This window comes from Carlito syrichta, unplaced genomic scaffold, assembly GCF_000164805.1.
Source record: "Carlito syrichta isolate Samal-C Ts95f unplaced genomic scaffold, Tarsius_syrichta-2.0.1 Scaffold173424, whole genome shotgun sequence".
NCBI lineage: Eukaryota > Metazoa > Chordata > Mammalia > Primates > Tarsiidae > Carlito > Carlito syrichta.
Genome location: NW_007117520.1, coordinates 484,852 through 504,227, shown reverse-complemented (window position 1 = coordinate 504,227; position 19,376 = coordinate 484,852). Strand labels below are relative to the sequence as shown.

At 37.3% G+C, this 19,376-nt stretch overlaps 1 protein-coding gene across 4 annotated transcripts in view; it reads right to left on the bottom strand.

Moving 5' to 3' along the window:
- The window catches only part of POU2F1 (POU class 2 homeobox 1), a 188,874-nt gene that overhangs the window by 169,023 nt on the left and 475 nt on the right, over nucleotides 1–19,376 (bottom strand). The window lies entirely within an intron of this gene.

Sequence of the window (19,376 nt, the reverse complement as noted above, 5' to 3'; positions counted from 1 at the left end):
TTGCTGGTATCTGTTTACAGCCCAGCAGTAGCTAGAATCAAGAATTCTAATTCCATCCTTTTTAAACAAAATATTTAGTTATTTCACCTGGATTTGTAAAAAGATTCTGCAACCAGAAGAAAAGGAGAGCTAGTTAACTACCATCTCTGGGTGGTAACCTTTTCAGACAATTTCATTATGGAACAGTCTCCATAGCAAAAGATCCGGAAGATGAGTTCTGAATGAATATTCTCATAGAAATAATGTTGGAAAACCTCTAGGGAAGGACTTCAAGCCACTGCAAAAAGAGGAACTTCATTAGGACACTAAAAGCATTTATTGAATATGTTTGGAAAGGAACACATGAAAAGGCGAGTTAAAACAACAGTAGACTTTCAGTTATCTAGGAAACACTTATCTTGTAAGAAATTAACAATTACTTCACAAACTTAGGAGAGGAATATGGTCATAATCATTTATCTGCTATTTCATTATCATTTATCTGTTGTCCCACATATTAAATCAGGAATGGCAAAATCCCTTCTCTACTTAACAATTTCATGATTTTAAATATATTTTCCACCTTCAAAGCAATAAGATTATCAAGTAAACAAACACTCTTTAATCATCTCTAAAATGATGGCCACTATTTCTTTCAACACTATTCTTTTCCCTAATATTTTAACCTCTTCATGATCCCATCAAAGTATACATTTTCCAATTTCTCCATCCTTTTGTTTTACATCTGACTTGAAGAAGGTTTTGTCTTTACAGCAGAGGTTCTTAGGGTTTCTATATTTACAGTCTTTATTCTATGTGAATTGCCTTTGACCATTTTCCCATTGGAGTATTTGTTATTTATTACTGATGTCTGAGAGTACTGATGTCTAAAAAAAAATTAATCCTCTATCTGTCATATAGGCTAATACTTTTCTACCATATTTTATGTTACTTTTAGTTTTTCAGTAAGTACAACCTTAAATACTTTACAGAGAAAATTTTCAGTCTTTTTCTTTTATGGTATCTGAGTTGTATGTCATGTCAAAAACCCTTCCCATCCCTAAAACAAAATTAAAAAATTATTCCTACTTTTGTCTTAGTACTTTTCTGAGTTTTTCTTCAAACAATCAAATCTCTTCACAATTCCTTTTTGTGTACTGCATAAGGTACAACTCTGACATACAATTGTTTTATCAAATGGACAGCCAACTGTCCCAACACCACCTGGTTCTTCTACCTAATGTCAACTTCAATCATCTCAAGCTCCTAAATTCTGGTTTAATGTTAACAGGAAACTTTCATGTCTACATTAAAGTGATCACTTTTCAAAGTATCCTGTTGTTCAAGGGCCTATGTTTTCTTGTTCTAGCATTCCAAGCACCTGCTAGAATGAGAATAAAAGGGAGGGTTGGAATGGGGGTATTAAATTTGACTACAATGACAAAATATAACCATTTAGCCACCAGAGCAGTTTACTATGAGTATGTATACCTGTAGCAAGAACTAAGATTACCACCTGAATTGTTGCCTATGGACAGCACTTTACTTTTACTCTGGTAAAGCAGTGAAAACTATACAAAATAAGCATTGTGTTTATTATAAATGGGAGTTAACTACTTGATAGCATGGCAAACAAGAAAATGGGGAGTGGAGATTAACAAATAATCTGAATATCTAATTTCCACCTCACCTCCACTATTTAACCTAGTGTTTTGGGTTTTTTGGTCAGTGGTAAACAATTTTTTTAGAGATTGTGTTTGAATTCAGAATAGGAAAGGGAAGAATATAAAAATTTTCAGGATGTGCCTAGCACTGTTTAGGGCAAAGAACACTTTAACCAGCAGGGAAGGTATATTCTGTCCATTAGCATAATTAGTTAATTTCCTTGGCTTTTATCAACTCTTCTGATTATAATTTGGCTTCTCTTAAGGAGAAAATGTACTTAATGGACAAGAATTCTAGTATACTTCACAATTATATGTCTTGCAATAGGTTAACACAAACAGGCATCATTTCTATTTCTGTCTAACATGTATCAAATTAGCAAGTCAGTTCCCTCAAACCAGGCCTGCAAATGAGCCTGCTGATGCAGTATTACTCTTAGAGATGCTGCATGAATAGCCAACTAGAAGTGTCCCTGAACAAGACCATTTTACCTCTCTACCCGCAATGATACGCACCAACAAATATAATTTCAAATCCAAATTCAACCCAATATTTACTCTGAAAGCACTTCTTGATAGCCTACATTGCCAGTAACCCTGTACTACCTGTGAACAAAACAGATATTTATGGAAGACTGTTGTTGTAAGGATATACAATATCTCCATTCTTCTAATTTTTCCAAAGTCTTTTCCCCTTTTAAGTCAGACTGTTTTGAATAGTCCTCACCCAACATCCTCATCTTCCTACCATCTCTGGTATGATGCATTTGACCTATAGAAGAGTATTGTGAAATCTGTTGGTGTATTCATAGTAGGATGACTATGGAGGACACTATGTATTCTGTTACTTGGGGTGCTGTTTATAACAACTGAGAAGAAATGTCCTTCTGGTCTTAGCATCAGGAACTGTTATGTTTGTTGTGATGTTTTTAAATCTTATGGGCATAAGTTGACCAGGTTTCCTTTTTTGCATCATCTATACACCTGTAGTTCCACCTGTTTCAGCCTTCTATGTAGCCGGAACTACAGGTGAGTAGATGATGCAAAAAAAGAAACAAAATAATATTTGTGCCCGATTGAAAGTAAATATTAAATTTTTGTGTATTTTATATTTTTCATTTCTTGTTATAGTTTATGAGTCTCCAGAAAACACCTTAAATTTTTAGAGGGGAGACAAATAAACAAATTGATAAAATTTACACTAATGCACCTTAAGAAACTTTTTTAATTTAAGGGATTAAAAAAAAAAGTTACACAGGAAGACAAGGGAGAGGAAGAAATTCTGAGAACATATGGATTTTAAAAATAAAAACTGGGTACTCTCAATTAACTAGGGAAACAGGAAGGGGAATTGAGAGAAAGAGAGTAGAAGAAGGAAAGGAAAAGTGAGAATGGATCCAAAAGAATATTACTTTATTTTACTTTTTACTTTACTAATTTTTTTTAACTCTTTTTACCATTTCATTTTATTGAGTCAGAGTCGCAGTCTGTCGCCCAGGCTAGAGTGCAGTGGCACGCCCATGGCCACTGCGGCCTTGACCTGCTGGGTTCAGGTGATCCTTCTGTTTCAGCTTTCCATGTAGCCGGAACTACAAGTGTGCACCACCACACCCAGCTAATTTTTTAATTTATTGTAGACACGAGTTCTCACCAAGTTGCCCAGAATGGTCTTAAACTTCTGGACTCAAGTAACCCTCTCGCCCCCACCTCCCAAAAGTGTTGGGATTACAGGCATAAGCCACTGCGCCTGGCCATAATTGTTTTATTTGTAGAAATCAGACAAAGAATAGTTAAGAATGACTTTGTGTAAACTTAGTTAAGAATGACTTTGTGCAAACTTAGTTAAGAATGACTTTGTGCAAACTTAGTTAAGAATGACTTCGTGTAAACTTAGTCAAGCTTACTGTATGATTAAAGTCACATAAAATATTTATAAACATTTATTATTCCACAGGTGTCATTCAAAAAGGTAAAAATAACACACTGACAGTTTATAAAGGAAACATAAAAAATACTTGATACAAATGGTTAAAAGGATACTACCAGGAAAAATGAACAAACAAGACATACTGTAACCCGCTTCTTATCTGAGCTCTTTCTGCCCCCAAAATATCTGGGAAAGACCTATGCATGCAACAATCTGAGTCTACTGAACTCTCAGCTTTCTAAAAAAACCCAGCAGAGAGTCTAGGTAGGTATCTAAACATGATCACATTCTTGCTAGGTAGTCTCTCTCCTTCAAGGTCACTGTCATCTCTTCTCACCCCCAAGGGACTTTACAATGTTGTCACTGCTATATGTCAGCCCTAGTTCACACAAACCACTGTTATGCCATCTCCACTCAGAAGTTAAACACCTTCCTCCTTATTGTCAGCTTCCTTAAATTTCTTGTTCCCTATGCCCCCAAAGAATCTCAAGCTTGCTAGGAGGTTAGACCCTCGTTCAATCCAGCACTGAAAGATTTCAGGATGAGTCTTATCAGTTCCAAGTCCTTAGTTATAAAATAATCTCCTAAAATGCTGAAACTATATTATTTTTCCATTCCTCCTTTACCATTCTCTCCCAAATCTGTGGTTAAAAAATTAAAATGTCTTTAGAGTAGGCACAATAAAAAAGTAGGCTAACTTTATTTCTCCTCTGCTAAGAGAAACATTTAGTGCAAGAGTAGAGTATGGCTCTTTGGGACCACAGTGCACAGCTGACCCTTCTCTACCCAGACTCTGTGGCTACTGCCTTCCATGAATGAGCAGCGAATAAAAGGCTGCAAGGAAGGCATCTGACTACCAACAGGTAGACTGGTCTCATCCCTACATAGCTTTTTGTGAGGTATAGGAATTTGTTAGAATGAGGAAGAGGGGAGGGAAAAGCTACTATGGAAAGAGAATATGTAAGAAGATATACATTTTTAGGAAAACTACAAGTATTCTAAAAGGGCTAAAACTTGCACAATACAAGGAAAATAAATCACTGTTTTACACTTGAAAAATATACTGTAAAATAAATAGAAATTCTGTAATAGGATATTCAACTTACAGTAAAATCAGGAAAATTAAAGTGACTAGGTGGTTTTCCTCTATCGGCCTAAGAAAAATTTAAAAGACTGACAATTAACAGTGCTAGAGAGACTGTGAAAAATTAGCTACTGTAGATAATTGGGACTACTCTCAAAAGGAACCTGACAACACATACAAAATTTTCAAATATGTATATTCTGTTAAAGAAAGTTGATGGGAGACTACTGTTTCAGAGTAGCCTCTTGCACTAGGCCCCAGCAGACCAGACCAACTAGAATGGAGTCATTTGTGTTCATCACTTGTGCCAAATAATCAAACAACTTTGAAACAGGTCAAGATTTCCATTAAACAGAAGATTCACAGCAACGGATCAGAAGGGGCCTTGCTTACCTGAGCTGGCATGAAAAGGAAGTGCTGTTTTAACCCTATAAGGAAAGTAATTCTGAAATGACCGATGTGCTTTGTTCCCTGTTTCTGCTTATAAAGTCAACCTCCTCTGCTCAGCTCACTGGACTACACATTCTATTTTTAAAGAATGCTTTGCCCAAGTCTAGAATTGCAAATAAGAACCAATTATATATTTAAACTATATTTGTTGTAATTTTGTCTTGACAATTCTTTAATCCTAAAAGTCCATGCCTAACAATTCATCTTTAAAAAATTAAAACACTCTAAAAGAAAAGATCTAATACGTGAAAAGGAACCAAGTAAACAAATAGGTCCAGCAATACAATAAACTACTGTACAACCATTAACAAGGATGAGGTAAGAACATGGAAGGATATTTGTGAAAACTTGTTAAGTAAAAAAGGCAGGCTAGTTTTTGAGGAACTGAAACCTGCAGACATGTCAACATTTTATAGCTTTGTAAGACAAAACAAGGAGAAAATTTCCCCTCTGCTGACATCATTGGACCTTTATGATCAGCCTAAGATTTACTCTTGATCAGCTAAGGGCCACCCTAAGTGACAATTCAACAATCAATTTATTTTCTGTCATTTGTGCCATTTGAAGTCATTCCAATAAATAAAGCAAACAAATCTTTTTTCAAAAAAAAAAGGGGGATCCAGAAAAAAAGAGGGGGAATATCCCAGAGGTTATAACTAGCAAACATTAAGATTGTTTATTTACCTAAGTGAATCCTAAGAAATAGGGAGTCATGCAAGGAAAAAAAAAAAGAAAGAGAAAAGGCAAGTTACAAAATGGAATATACACTATGGTTCCTGTTTTTAAAAGTATGTGCATATGCATAAGAGTTGCACACACATCCGGATGTAAGCATGAACGTGTGTATGTACTGCGTACCAATGAGTATGTGTGCCTGCATACACACAGGAACAAATTCCAGCAAATGGGCTCAATAACTGAACCAGCCGCATACTGGTCCTGAGAGTATTATGTAACAATATGTGATTCCAGCAGCATAAACTGGCCATGGCTTTGCCACTATAGTCTAATCCACTGAAATCATACAATGATTTCTTTCAGCAACATTGGTAAAATTGTTAATTCATTTTCTCAGGTTATAGTGATCTTTAAATCAGAGGATTTTCTCTAACTCCTTTCTAACTAACAGTGACTGACTTGTGAGTATATATATATACACACACACACAAGTCTGCCAAAACAGCATCCTCCTTGGCTGAGGAGCACGATGAAGCACTCAGGAGGGGTGGGGAAGCCATCTAAAAGGGGAGCGTGGGAAGATTCAGCAATGCAGCATAAAGGAAAAACTTCAGAAATAAACAACATAACAACTAAACACAGTGTGATGCAGGGTCTGTTTAAACAGTGTGTATGTGATTAGGAACCAACACCAGCAAATGGCTGACTTCTCATCAGAAAAAAATGATTAACTGTCATATTTCCCCAACTGAAAGCTACACCCCTGGTTTACTAACAGCCTGGCAGGGTGAAAGTGAAATGGTAAACAAATTCACTTTGGGGTTTTTTTGGTTTTTTTTTTTTGGCATTATTTGCTTGCATATAAATTTTCAGTCACAGCCTATTTGGGAAACATTAAAATATTTTAAAAGATGTGGTGGTCAAAGTAATATGCAAACAGAATAAATCCTAATTTTCTATCTCACCAACCCGGTCTCAAAAAAATAAAAATGATCCCACAAATAAAAATTATCTAAAGGTTAATATGTGCAATTAGCTTCAGTTTAAAATATAACTCTTAACAGAAATCTAAAATGTTCAGGATGTATGAGTTACCAGGATCAGCAATCTGTATAACAAATAGCTTCAAAACATTTTGATAGTCCACATCTAGAAATGTCTGAAAGCTAGGTGTTAATGTTAGTGAGATTTGGTAATCAACTGTCCATCTCTGTCTCTCCAAATTGCAATATAGAGATGACTGATTCCAGACCACACAATATGGACCTGTGCAAGAGCACTGAGGATAAACTCAAAATATAAACTCAAAAGTAAGCTGTCAAATTTTAAGATCTTCAGCAGAAATTCTACAAGCCACCAACTCATCTTGATATATTCATCATTCAACTGCCTGAAGCAGAAGTCAATAGTTAAGAGCCTGATAATGCTCTTAATTGCCTACTGCCATAGCCAAAAATAGAGACCTATGTGTGCCTCTTTAAGCCTGCTTCCTAGTCTGAAAGATGGGGATGACAATACACACCCCCATGGGGTCATTGTAATTAATATAAATGCATGTAAAGCATTTACTACAATAACTGGCACAAAGACTTGGTAAATGTTACTTTGAAACTTGTTACTAGAAATCAATGCATGTGTTGAAAGATATGGAAACTGTTCCACAAATTCCAGCTGCAGAATTGGTCACTAAAAAGTACAAAGATCATGAAAACAGCCTCATAATTTGAAAATCACCTTCAGCTCTTCAGCTAAATCTCACTCTTCCTGAACCAGCTATGCTAAACTTCAGTTACTTGAAAGTGCTGTGTTTTCACTAGTCTCAAGAATGATACATACAGTTTTAACAACGGGGATGCCTTCTGAAAAATGCTGTTAGATGATTTCATCATTGTGTGATCAGAGTGTACTCGTACTTTACGCAGGCCTAGATGGTATGTCCTATTGCTCCTAGGCTGCAAATCTACGCATGTTACTGTATTGTAAAAGGTACTTATGAATCGAGCTTACAGGACTGGAAGCTGCTCTGGGTGGGTAGGTGAATGTGAAGGCCTAGGACATTACTGCACACTACTTAGACCAAAATGCTAAGTAGTTAGAAATACTATACACTTAGGCTACACTAAATTTATTTTTTAAATTTTGTCTTCAATAAATTACTGTAACTTTTTACTTTATAAAATGTTTACTTTTTGTAAACGTTTGACTGTTGTAATAACATAGTACACTGTATAGATGCACAAAAATATTCTTTCTTTATATCCTTATTCTATAAGCTCTTTTCTACTTTTAAGAAATTTTTATTTTTACTTTTGAAACTTTTTTGTTAACAACTAAAACACAAATATCCACATTAGTCTACACAGGGTCAGGATCATTAAAACATTGCTAGGAGATAGAATTTTTCAGCTCCGTTATAATCTTATAAGACTAATACTGTACATGCAGTCTGTTACTGACTAAAATGTATTATGTCAAATATACACTACTATATACCATACCCTTGAACAACACAGGTTTGGACTCGGGTTTTTCAACTAAATTTGAATCAAAAATACCGAATTCCAGGGAATGTGAAATGTTCATATAGGCAGGGGGCAACTTCCTGCATAGGCAGGTTCTGCAGGGCTCGCTGCAGGACTTAAGTATGTACAGATTTTGGTATATGCAGGTGGGGGTTAGGTGGGGAGTGAAGGTGAATCCTGGAACCAACCTCCTCAAGGTATGCCCCTGAATATACAAAGGAATGTCTGTATATTGTTCCCCTTACTCAGAACATTTTTAATTCCTATGTCCAGTCTTGCTCTGATAACTCCTACTCTTCTTTCATGTCTCAGTAAAAACATTACTTCTTCAGAAAGGCCTTCCCAAATTCTCTTGTCCAGATTAGGGTTCACTACCTTATGCTCCTAGAGTACTCTGAACCTCTTATACTTTACTCATTGCACTATGACCAGTGTTATTTTATATATGACTTTCCTGACAGACTATAGGCTTTGAGAGGGCAGAGACAGTATCTGTCTTATTCATTACTCTACCTCCAGTGCTGGGTACATCACACTGAGTAAATATTTATTAAATTAAATGAATGCAAAAGGGCCAGTCAAATTGGTTCAATATAATCTAGTTCATATTCACACTGAATACTACAATTCTTGATAAGTTTACTGCCCTTGTTCACTCACATTCTAGTAGAATGTTCAAGTTTAAAATCTAACACTCACCTTTCAGAATTGCCCAGTGCATATAATTTAGTCCTCTTGCGAAGAGAATATCAAGTTTATCATGCTCTATTCTTAATATGTCTATTAAAACGCACTCAAATGAACGCTGAACTGCTCAAAATGTGTTATATTTACTGGTCTTCACTCAAAAGATGTTTTTGAAGAATTCCACAGCTCAAAAAGAAAAAATAAATATATAAAAACTATCTAGTCCAGCCCACAATTTTATCAAGGAGAATCCTATCGATTGGAAAAGTTAAGTGATTTGTTCAGGATGGGAAAGCTAGATAATGCCGAAACAGAATAAGGACCCAGGTCCCCTAGTTCTCAGTCTGTTTCCTTTATAAGGCCTTTTAGTACATTAATAGAGAACCATTATTCAAGTTATTCTAAGCTACAAATAATCTTGAAATGCAACAAATAATAATTTAATGCTATCAAATCACCTACACAAGCTTTTTAGAAGTATGGAGTTTCACATAAGCAAACCTTGAACAATCACCATAACACAATAAGAAAGGGATTGGCAGTAGTGGGAAACTGCTGGGGGAGTGAGGGGCGGGGATTGGCAGTAGTAGAAAACTGCAGGGGGTGGGGGTGCCACATCTCATCAACAAGGGTACCTGCATAATGAACATTTGTATACCTAACCCTGAATTATACCCCACAACTTTAAATTTAAAAATTAAAAAAAAAGTATGGCGTTTCAGACCTCTACTGTACTAGAAACTGGGCCTTTGAATGTTGAAAAGTTCCATGGATGATTCTTATCCAAGCAAAGACTGAGAACCATTAATTTCATCAATCAAGCATTCATTATTTGCTAAATGTCTACTCTGTCCCTAGCACTATGTTCCTGCTCTCAAGGCTCTTAGAAGAAACAAGATTTACTTATATAATCAATTAGAGAAGAAAATAAGACTGTGTATAATAAAGTGCCGAATTAGCTAAATGAACACAAATTAAGTGCTAAATTCAGAGAAAGTAGGACAGGAACTCAGGCTGGAGAGTTGGCTATTTGTGGAAATAGAATAATGGATAAACAAGAAGGAAGGTTTTTCAAGCCTTGCCCAGCAGGAGTCCTGAGAATCCTGTAGAAGTGCCTCAAGGGCTGCTGTGGAAAGTAGGAAAGGATGATTTTTCTTGCCCCTACATTCAATTTCAATAACAACAGTTCCATTTTTACCTTAAAAAACAAGCAAACAACAAAACAAGCAAACACTTTTAAAAGTTTGAAATCCCTTTTATATAGCAAATGCAACGTTAAAAAAAAATCTGTGATGAAGTAATTTGTCCTAAAGTTACAGAGCGAATTAGTGATATAGAAACCAGGTCTCTCAACTCCCAGTGCCCTTTTCACTCTACCACACCATACTCCATGGCATTCCCATGGAAAGAGTGTCAGCAAAGGTTCTCACAGATCATCCCAAACAAAATGGACTGACCAAAACAGTGGGTCTGCTTTCAGGTCATATGTCTCAAATTGGGATGGGGGGGGAGGGTTGTGGTTGTTGTTAATAGGGAGAAGAGCCCAGGGAGTCTTAGGATAAAATACAGTCACCCTTCCAAAGCAGTCCTTCAAGTTTTAGGAAACTTAAAAAAATTAAAAATCTGATAAAATGCTGCATTATTGGTGGGTCCATAATAGGACTTCCTTGGTAGAACTGTTGAGTCATGCTATTTAAGGAAGTAGTGAAAGATAAGAATACATAGACAGGAATGGGGGCTAGATAATAGAAAATCCTGAAATCAACAAGTTTCTATGTGTTTCAACTGTAACATTTCTATCATAAAAAGTTTTCAGAAGAGTACTAAGAGGATGGGCTTCCTCTCTCAAGGTGCCAGTTGCACATGGAAATGTATTATACAACTGACAGATGCCTTAAGAATCAATCAGCTGCTAAAGCTTCTTCTCTATAGCAGCACAAGTAATAAAATTGCTGATTTTATTCCTGTGCTTATGTGAGAAAAACTATTACAGTACTTTAAAAATGCTTCTGCTATCAATTTGTTACTCCCCACACATCTCTCTAACACTGGTATTATCACCATCATATTGTTGAAGGAAACAACCACAGAAGTCAAAATGAGATGTCTAGAATTTACAATGTCCAGATTCAAGGCTCAGCCCCCCCCCACGATAACATGAGCACAGATCTCAACCCTAGTATTCATGTTTATCACGCATTTAATTCACTGAAGAATTTTCAATTTCACAAAGAACTTTTAAACCTCTTAAGACTCACCCAAGTGTCTCAAACGACATGTCTAACATTGAATTCACTGCCTTCTTCCACACATGGATCTCCCTTCCAACTTCCCTGTTTGTGGTCCTGCTCTTCTCTGGAATAACCTAAACTCAAAGCCTGATACCCTTTGCCTCTAATTAGCTGCTACACACTTTAAGGGCTCTAATCACAGCACAGTCCAAAACAAAAATAATTCAATGACTCCCTACCGCTAGCAAGTGAAATCCATACTCTCACACCAACACAAAGCATTCAGACCTCCCCACAACAGAGCCCCAACCCACCTTTGTCCACCTCTCAATATACAGTCTAAACAATAGCTAACCTAGAAGTCCTGCTATTCCCCATGCTTGGTGCTTATTAAGCACATGACCTTGAGAAAGTCACCCAACTGAGCTTTATTTTACTCAACTATAAAATGGGTTTAATAACATTTGCCTGAAAGGATAAATGAGTTAATGAAAATGAGTGCTGCTATAAATTTTAAGGTACTATAAAAACACAGACATTATCATTAAGTCATGGTAATAGTAATTTTATTTTATATATACCTGTCTTGCACCAGAAAGGATGTAAGGCAGCCCACATATACACAAAATAGCAAGAGTTTAAAGAGGGAAGCAATAAAAGAAATACAAAACAAATGTGCAGGCACAAAAGATGGAACTGGGAATGAGGCTAAGAGAAATGCATACCATAACTATCTATGTATGTGCTTCCTTTCAGGTTAATAATGTGGCCTGGCCGGGCTCAGTGGCTCAGCCTGTAATCCCAGCACTTTGGGAAGCCAGGTGAGCAAACTGTCCAAGCCTGCGGGTTCGAGACCAGCCTGGGCAAGTTGGTGAGACCTCATCTCTACAGTAAGTCAAAAATTAGTCAGGCGTGATAGCGTACGCCTGTAGTTCCGGCTACTTGGAAGGCTGAGGCAAAAGGATCGCTGGAGCCTGGCACGTCGACGCTGGAGTGGCTGTGAGTGTGCCACTGCACTCCAGCCTGGGTGACGAAGTGATTCCAACTCAAATAAAATAAATAAATAAATAGGCCTAAACATTGAGCTTTGATTTGAAAAGAAAACTAAGTCAAATAGACAATTCAGTGTCCATAAGACACTGAATAAACAAACTAAAAACAAACCAATTGCTCAGAAATAAAACAGTTCCTACTGTAAAGACCAGCAAGAATTTCTCCCAAAGGTTCTTATTCTGTATAATGTATCAGACAATATCCTCAAAATCTTTACCATGGCTTATCTATTTCATTATATCATAATTAGACTGAAAGCCTCTTGAGGTCAGGTAAATGCTTTATTTTGTTTGTATTTCTTGGCAGCACTTATAGTAACTAGTCAATAAACCAATTACCTCCATAAACTATGGATCTAATCTTTGGATCTGGTGAGTCTAATCACTATGTCTCTGATCTCTTCCTTCCTATTTCAAACTATCTTGCACACCACCATATTACATGACTTTGATCACATAAGACCTTAGTTCACAAACTTCCAACAGCCCCGGGAGCAGTGGCTCACACCTGTAATTCCAGCACTTTGGTAGGCCAGGGCAGGATTGCTTGAGCCCAGGAGTTTAAGATCAGTCTGGCATCAAAAAATTAGCTGGGCATGGTGGCGTATGCCTGTAGTCCCAGTTACTTGGGAGGCTGAGGTGGGAGATCATTTGCCCTCAGGAGTTTGAGGCTACGTGACTTGTGATTGTGCCACTGCACTCCAGCCTGGGCAACAGAGTGAGACCCCCAAATCAAAACAAACAAAAATCTTCAACAGCTTCCATGCACATAGAACAAATGCCTCCTCTTTCTTGACCTATACAGTATAATACCAAACACAGACTCCTCTTTAATGGCCTTCCCTATATTTCCATTCCTCTAAATTATTCTTGCCCTTTAAAGCTCCATTTAAAAGTCTCACCTACAGAACGCCTTCTCTGACTGGCAGCAAAGGAGGGAGAGACTAGGAGGTGGGAGAAAGTCAGAAATCTGTGTTCTTAGCTGTTACATAGTTAAATGACTATGGGCAAGTCATTTAACCACTGTGAGAATATTTCCTGATCTGTGAGGCAAAACTTTAGAATAGATTGTATCTACATTATCTTCAGCTATAACATTCTAGGATGCTTTCTTTGGTTCTTGCAAACTTGGACATATCCTAATCCATTCTCTGATCTTCATTCTCTGTTACATATTTTAATATGTAAATATATATATATTTAGTTTTAAAATTTTCCCTGCTTAGGTAAACATATCAATTCCTCCACAGCAGTCTTATTATTTCTTTGTTATCCCCAAAGACAACTAGCATAGGACCAGGTTCATAGCAGATACTTTTAATAAGCTAAGAAGGGGTTAAGATAATTATTTTTAAAGATTGATTATAATATTGCTTGCTGCAGTATGAATCAGCAAAAAGAAAAAAGCAACATTTTTCATTAAGCAGATCATTAAAATAACTGTACTAAAACAAGAAAACACCTAAGTCATTCTTCTCTATAAAAGTACATTCGCTTAAAGGCATCAATCAGCACAACTCTATTAAGGTCACCACATGTCGAAGCACAAATGAGTCACAACATTCAACATGAAGTTCACTTCCCAGCCATTCCTGTTTATATCTTCTATTGAAAAGAGAAAGTTCATGGGGGGAGGGAGAACCTACCATAATTTTTATTATTATTGCACTGATTTAATTTCATACACTATTTCTATTATTCCAACATAAAAACTAATAAAGTCACAGAGAATTATAAAATATATCATGTGACAAATTAAATTTTAATCAGTGAGACTTTCAATATTGTAAACTAAGAAAAGCTTCTAAAAACACTTAGTTTTGTGCTTTCCACATTGCCTTGTTGTGTGTGTGTGTGTGTGTTTCTTAATCAATGTAATGTATCCTCTATGGATAAATATCCAGTTTCCAGGATAGTAAAGGGTAGTCTGATAAATCTAGGGGCTTGCTGATTCTTCTTTTGTTCAATTACTAGCCCTGTCAGCAAAATTTAGGCAACACTGAAAACTTGAGCGTGTGCTTAAATGGAAAGAAAATTAAAAAGAAAGAAAGAAAAAAAAGCTGTATCAGTTACTGAGTATACAAAGATAGCCTATCAATGCTCAAAAATGTATCATCCCATAGCAAAAACACACAGAATCCTATAAACCACATGCATTGTATGCAAGGAACTTCTTCAAATGAGAGGTTCTGAAACTCAAGACAATTCTCATATTCTAAATCCTAAATATACTGTAAATGGATCGGTAAGATAAGGCTTCACTCATGCTATTTTTGTTTCCATTGCTATTACGGCTGAGTTTGTAAGAGCTCAGAGTGAGTTTAGAACACAGCAATACTTCAGTATAAAATAAGCCAATTTATTCCTAAGAAAAAATAAAAACCTACAAAGTTATTCTATTATCTTTATTCACAAAATGTCATGTTGTACAAAAATGTTCAGCAAAAGATGCATAAGGACACTGCTATTCTCTGTGAACTTTTAATTACTGCCCTTTCCAACCACTCAAAAAGAAACCTTTATCATTTAAGCAACATAATAAGAATTAAGCAAAATTCTGGCCCAAAGAGTTTCCTGAAAAAAGGAAATTCATTCAGGAGAGATACAGAAACTCAAAGCAGATATGTCACTGAATCAAATCCACAACTTTCAACTCTAATGCCTAATATTAGGTTTCCTTACAGAAATAAATAATAAGTGTTTTTGCTTAGGTATTTAGCATTTAAGGAGGCATCAGAGACAAAAATATGGGTGACTAAAAAGGGGCATGTTTGTGACTTATTGTATTCTCTAAACAAAAATTACTTGAATAAATCTAAATATAATCATTTCCACTAGGAAAAACACATCCCTGCTTAAAACTAGGCTTCATAGCAAGTCTTCACTAATCACAAAAACTGTGTAATTGAACCAACAATGATGTATAAAAGCAAATTAATGAGTCACACACTATTATTTTTAATGGTGCTTGAAAGAAGACTAATATGCAAAGATTAGGGCTGTGGGTTTTCAACACTAAAAACAAAACAAAAATAACCAGTAACAATAATGCAATCACCACTACATAATATTACAGTCTTCCAAGTACAAACGAAACAGATATTCATGAAAGTGACTGACCAACTTAAAAAACACAAATTTAAGATCAAGCAATACAGATTCAAAAAACACTTCAAATATTTCATTTAATATAAAACACTTAAAGATAACATTCAAATTTCCAGTTCTTTTTTTTTTTTTTTTTTTTTTTGAGTTGGAGTCTCACTCAGTCGCCCAGACTAGAGTGCAGTGGCTGCTCCCACCCAGCACAGCCTCAACCTGCTGGGCTCCGGCAATCCTTCTGCCTCAGCCTTCCAAGTAGCTGGAACTACAGGAGCGCGCTACCACGCCCGGCTAATTTTTTGATTTATTGTAGAGATGAGGTCTCGCCAAGTTGCCCAGGCGAGTCTTGAATCCGCGGGCTCAGGCAATCCACTCACCTCAGCCTCCCAAGGCACGGGATTACAGGCTGAGCCACCGAGCCCGGCAAATTTCCAGTTCTGTCATTTTAGACCCACCTACCTAACATATTCATGGCTCTATTAATCATCTTTGGTGGCCTGATAAGTGTAATTTAACATTCCTAGCCCTGAACTTTTTCCAGAATCCATTGATGTGATGAATGACAGCTTAACAATTACTTCAACCAAAGCAGCAATGAAACACATTTTATTTCTTCTGCTTTTTACTACCTATTCATGCAGAGAATAGTAAATTTAAACTATGGCAGAATATTACACTTTTTAAACCTGAATAATGGCCACTGTTTGTTTTTTCCTTGACTACTGGGAATTTTGACAATGATAAAATGAAAGAAATTTGAGAGAAGAGGTTAAAAATTAGTTTTACAGTAATGGCTTGGAAGCAGAACAGTACTTTAGAAATTAAAAACATTTGGTCAGCTGTCACATGAATTTTCAAGACATTAATTTAAAAGTACTTAATTTAAAAGCAATTAATAAGTGGGCAAGTTAAGAAATGACTATGATTTTCTAGAAAAGTGTGAGAAGCTATTTGACAGATGCAAAAGGAGACAGACAGGTATAAGCTTATGAAGGGTCAAAAGTAACCCAAACTATTCTATGGAGCTTGGATCACAAATTAGGGTTAGGAATTCTATCACCTTCCCAAGGCATTTTAATCATCACCTTAAGATAAACTAGTTTAAAATATGATGAGAAATGACTAACAAGAAAATCTCCTAGCATGTCAACAAATTACAAGTGGAATCACTACCTTGCAGTAAAACAATTTAAAAAATCACTAGACAAAACAAAAGGCACAAACTCATCCACATTAATTTAAATGCAAAAATAATTCTGAATTATTTTTTAAACACTGTTTTCAAAACACACTTTCCTGTAAGTATTCTACCTTATTTAAAACAGCACAACTTCAACGTAAAAGAACACACAGCCCTCATGCTCTTCACCTTTATTCACCAAAATAGATTCTAAGGCAAATGGTATCCCCATTAGCCTAAGCCATGCTCTGATTAAGAAACACAGCTTCTTATTGGAGTTCAGGGAGTCACAAGGAACATATCTGAAATAAGCACGTACAAGAGTCACTTCTATGGTTGTACTTATTTAAAATCCACAATCTCCATTTGAAAATCTGAGAAAATAAATTTTTACAATAGCATGGAAGCTAGCCAAAATATAAGGCCAGTTAACAATATCCATCCTTTTCTGTACTACAAAAACTGTAACAGTGAAATTGTGTTACTTGAAATTTTGTTTGTAAAATCCAATGTACCTTTTATCATCTTATATAAAATATCTACAGCCTCCATAGTGGTTAAATTGCAGCTATAAAGGAAATTGTCCTGAGATAAATGGTTTCCCTATGAGAAGGCTTCATGGCTACACTTCACCTCAGAACAATAAATCAAATTAACTGCACCTTGTCCTCTGTCCAGTGACATCATCAGTTTGACCACATCTTGGGAATCTGTACAAAAACATATGCTATTTAAGACATGAAATTATATTACTGCTTTTTGTCCACTGACTTCAGGTCTGTGAAGCAGTCATTTACCTGAATACTCTCCTAAAAGCTACAGATTTTTTTTTTCCTGTGGCGTTCAGGACCTGCCTACTGGAGGTGAAAGAAGAAAAATGGTGAGAACTGGTTATCTGAAATTAGCTTGCTGTTAATCTATCAAACCTAGAATTTTGTTACAAATTAAACTGAAGTCTAATGTCCCACATAATATGTAGTTAGCCACTCATCATAAAGTGTCTTAACATAATTTAAAGGCTGGACACGGTAGTATTAAACACTACTCCTCCACTACTTTCCTCAACTAGCAGCAGTAAGCATCCACCAATGAGAAACAACACCATTTAAAATATACACTCACTATCACCACAGAATTACACTGTTAAAGAAAACTTTACCATGGGAAAGACCAAAAATCAAAATTATTATCTCCTCTAAACAGTAAAAGTTAACCTGCCTCTCAGAGGCCAATTGTCCTAAGTTTAGATAAAACATAAAATCAATTCTAACACCTTAAAGCAGGGGGCGGGTGTGTGGGAGGAGAGTAAGTTCCAAGATCAGGGTAGACACAATGCCTGTGTTTATTCTACTATTTTCACTCATTTAACAAATACTCAAAACGTAACCTTATTTCTGTTTTCAGCAGAGATACAATTAAAATAAGCAAGTCTATGACAGTGATAGCACAAAATTTATGCCAGCCCTATTTTAAGTTAGAATGAAGAGGTTGGAAAGAGACCACCACACTGTGACATTAAGCAAGAGTTGTTTATTGGAATCTCTAAATGTTTAGCTACTCCACAACTCCTAGGGAAAAAACTGTATAGGTTTTACAAATACTGCAGACCTTTAGAAAGCCTGAAAGTGTTTAACTTGGGGGTGGGGGTAATGGGGGGGACCTATCCCCAAAACAAAGTGATCTATTTGTAATAAGCCAAAATAGATTTCATTGACACTGAAAATGAGATGTAAGAAAGACAGATTTTTTTTTCCTCTAGGCCTACTATTACTGCAAACTAAAAGAAAGCCTTTTTTAAGAGAAAACAAATCACAGAGTTGATGCTCAGCTAGGAGCTGTTCTAATGCTGGGAAGCCCCCAGGAGGGTTTGTTTTGCCCGCGGAGGAGGGGTAGGTGTGTGGAAGTTGGTGGGGGTAGTCATTTTGGTTATTAGTAAATAAATCAAGCAGCAGAGAACATGAGGCCTAGGCAACTGCTAGAGTAGCCAGGGCCTAGCTCTCTCCCTCTCTTCCCAGCACAGCCTGGGTTTGATCTTAGAGCCCTGTGGATTGCCAAGGAAAAAAAAAAGAAGAATCATATCGAACCACAAAAGCACATGGGGCGAATGTAAAATATAAACACGGCGTTGGGCTGTGAGTGGCTGCTATTAAAGGTCTGAATTACTAAACATGAGAGGCGGGGAAAGCCAGGCGGCCATTTCAATAATATAAACCTCCCCGAATTAGACATTATTCAAATGAGAAGAGGTTCGGCTAAGCAGAGGGTAAAACACCCAGCAAGAAAACACCACCACAGAACCAGGGAGGGGGAAGCCTGTCCCTACCCACCGAATCCCAGCAGGAGGGGAAATCAAGAATATTATCAACTTGTCAGGCCAGCCCGTACCGGGGCAGGAGGGCAGCCCTTTACATCCAAGTTCTCAGGAGGCCTCTGGACGCTTCTGGCGCCTCGGAGCGGGAGGCCGGGCGCCGAGGGCCACCCGCCCCGAGCGTCCCGGTCAGACGCGGGGGGAGGGAGGCGGGGAGGGGCAAAGGGAGCCGGAGGTCGTACCACGCCAGACACCTTCAACCCGACTCCCCGCGAAGCCCCGGCCCACGGGGGCGAGGGGCTTTTCCGGGACCCCCGGGGACTGCCGGTCGGCAGCCTGGGGCACACGGGCGGCCGCGGGCGACAGCCCCTCCGAGGAAACTTTCCCCGAGGACTCCTTCCAACCCAGTCCACCCCAAGGGGGCTCCCCGCCCCGCCGCCCTGAGGCCACCTCGCAGCGCCCACGACCGCCCACCCCTACCCACCTAGAGCGCAGGCCTGGCTCAGGTCACA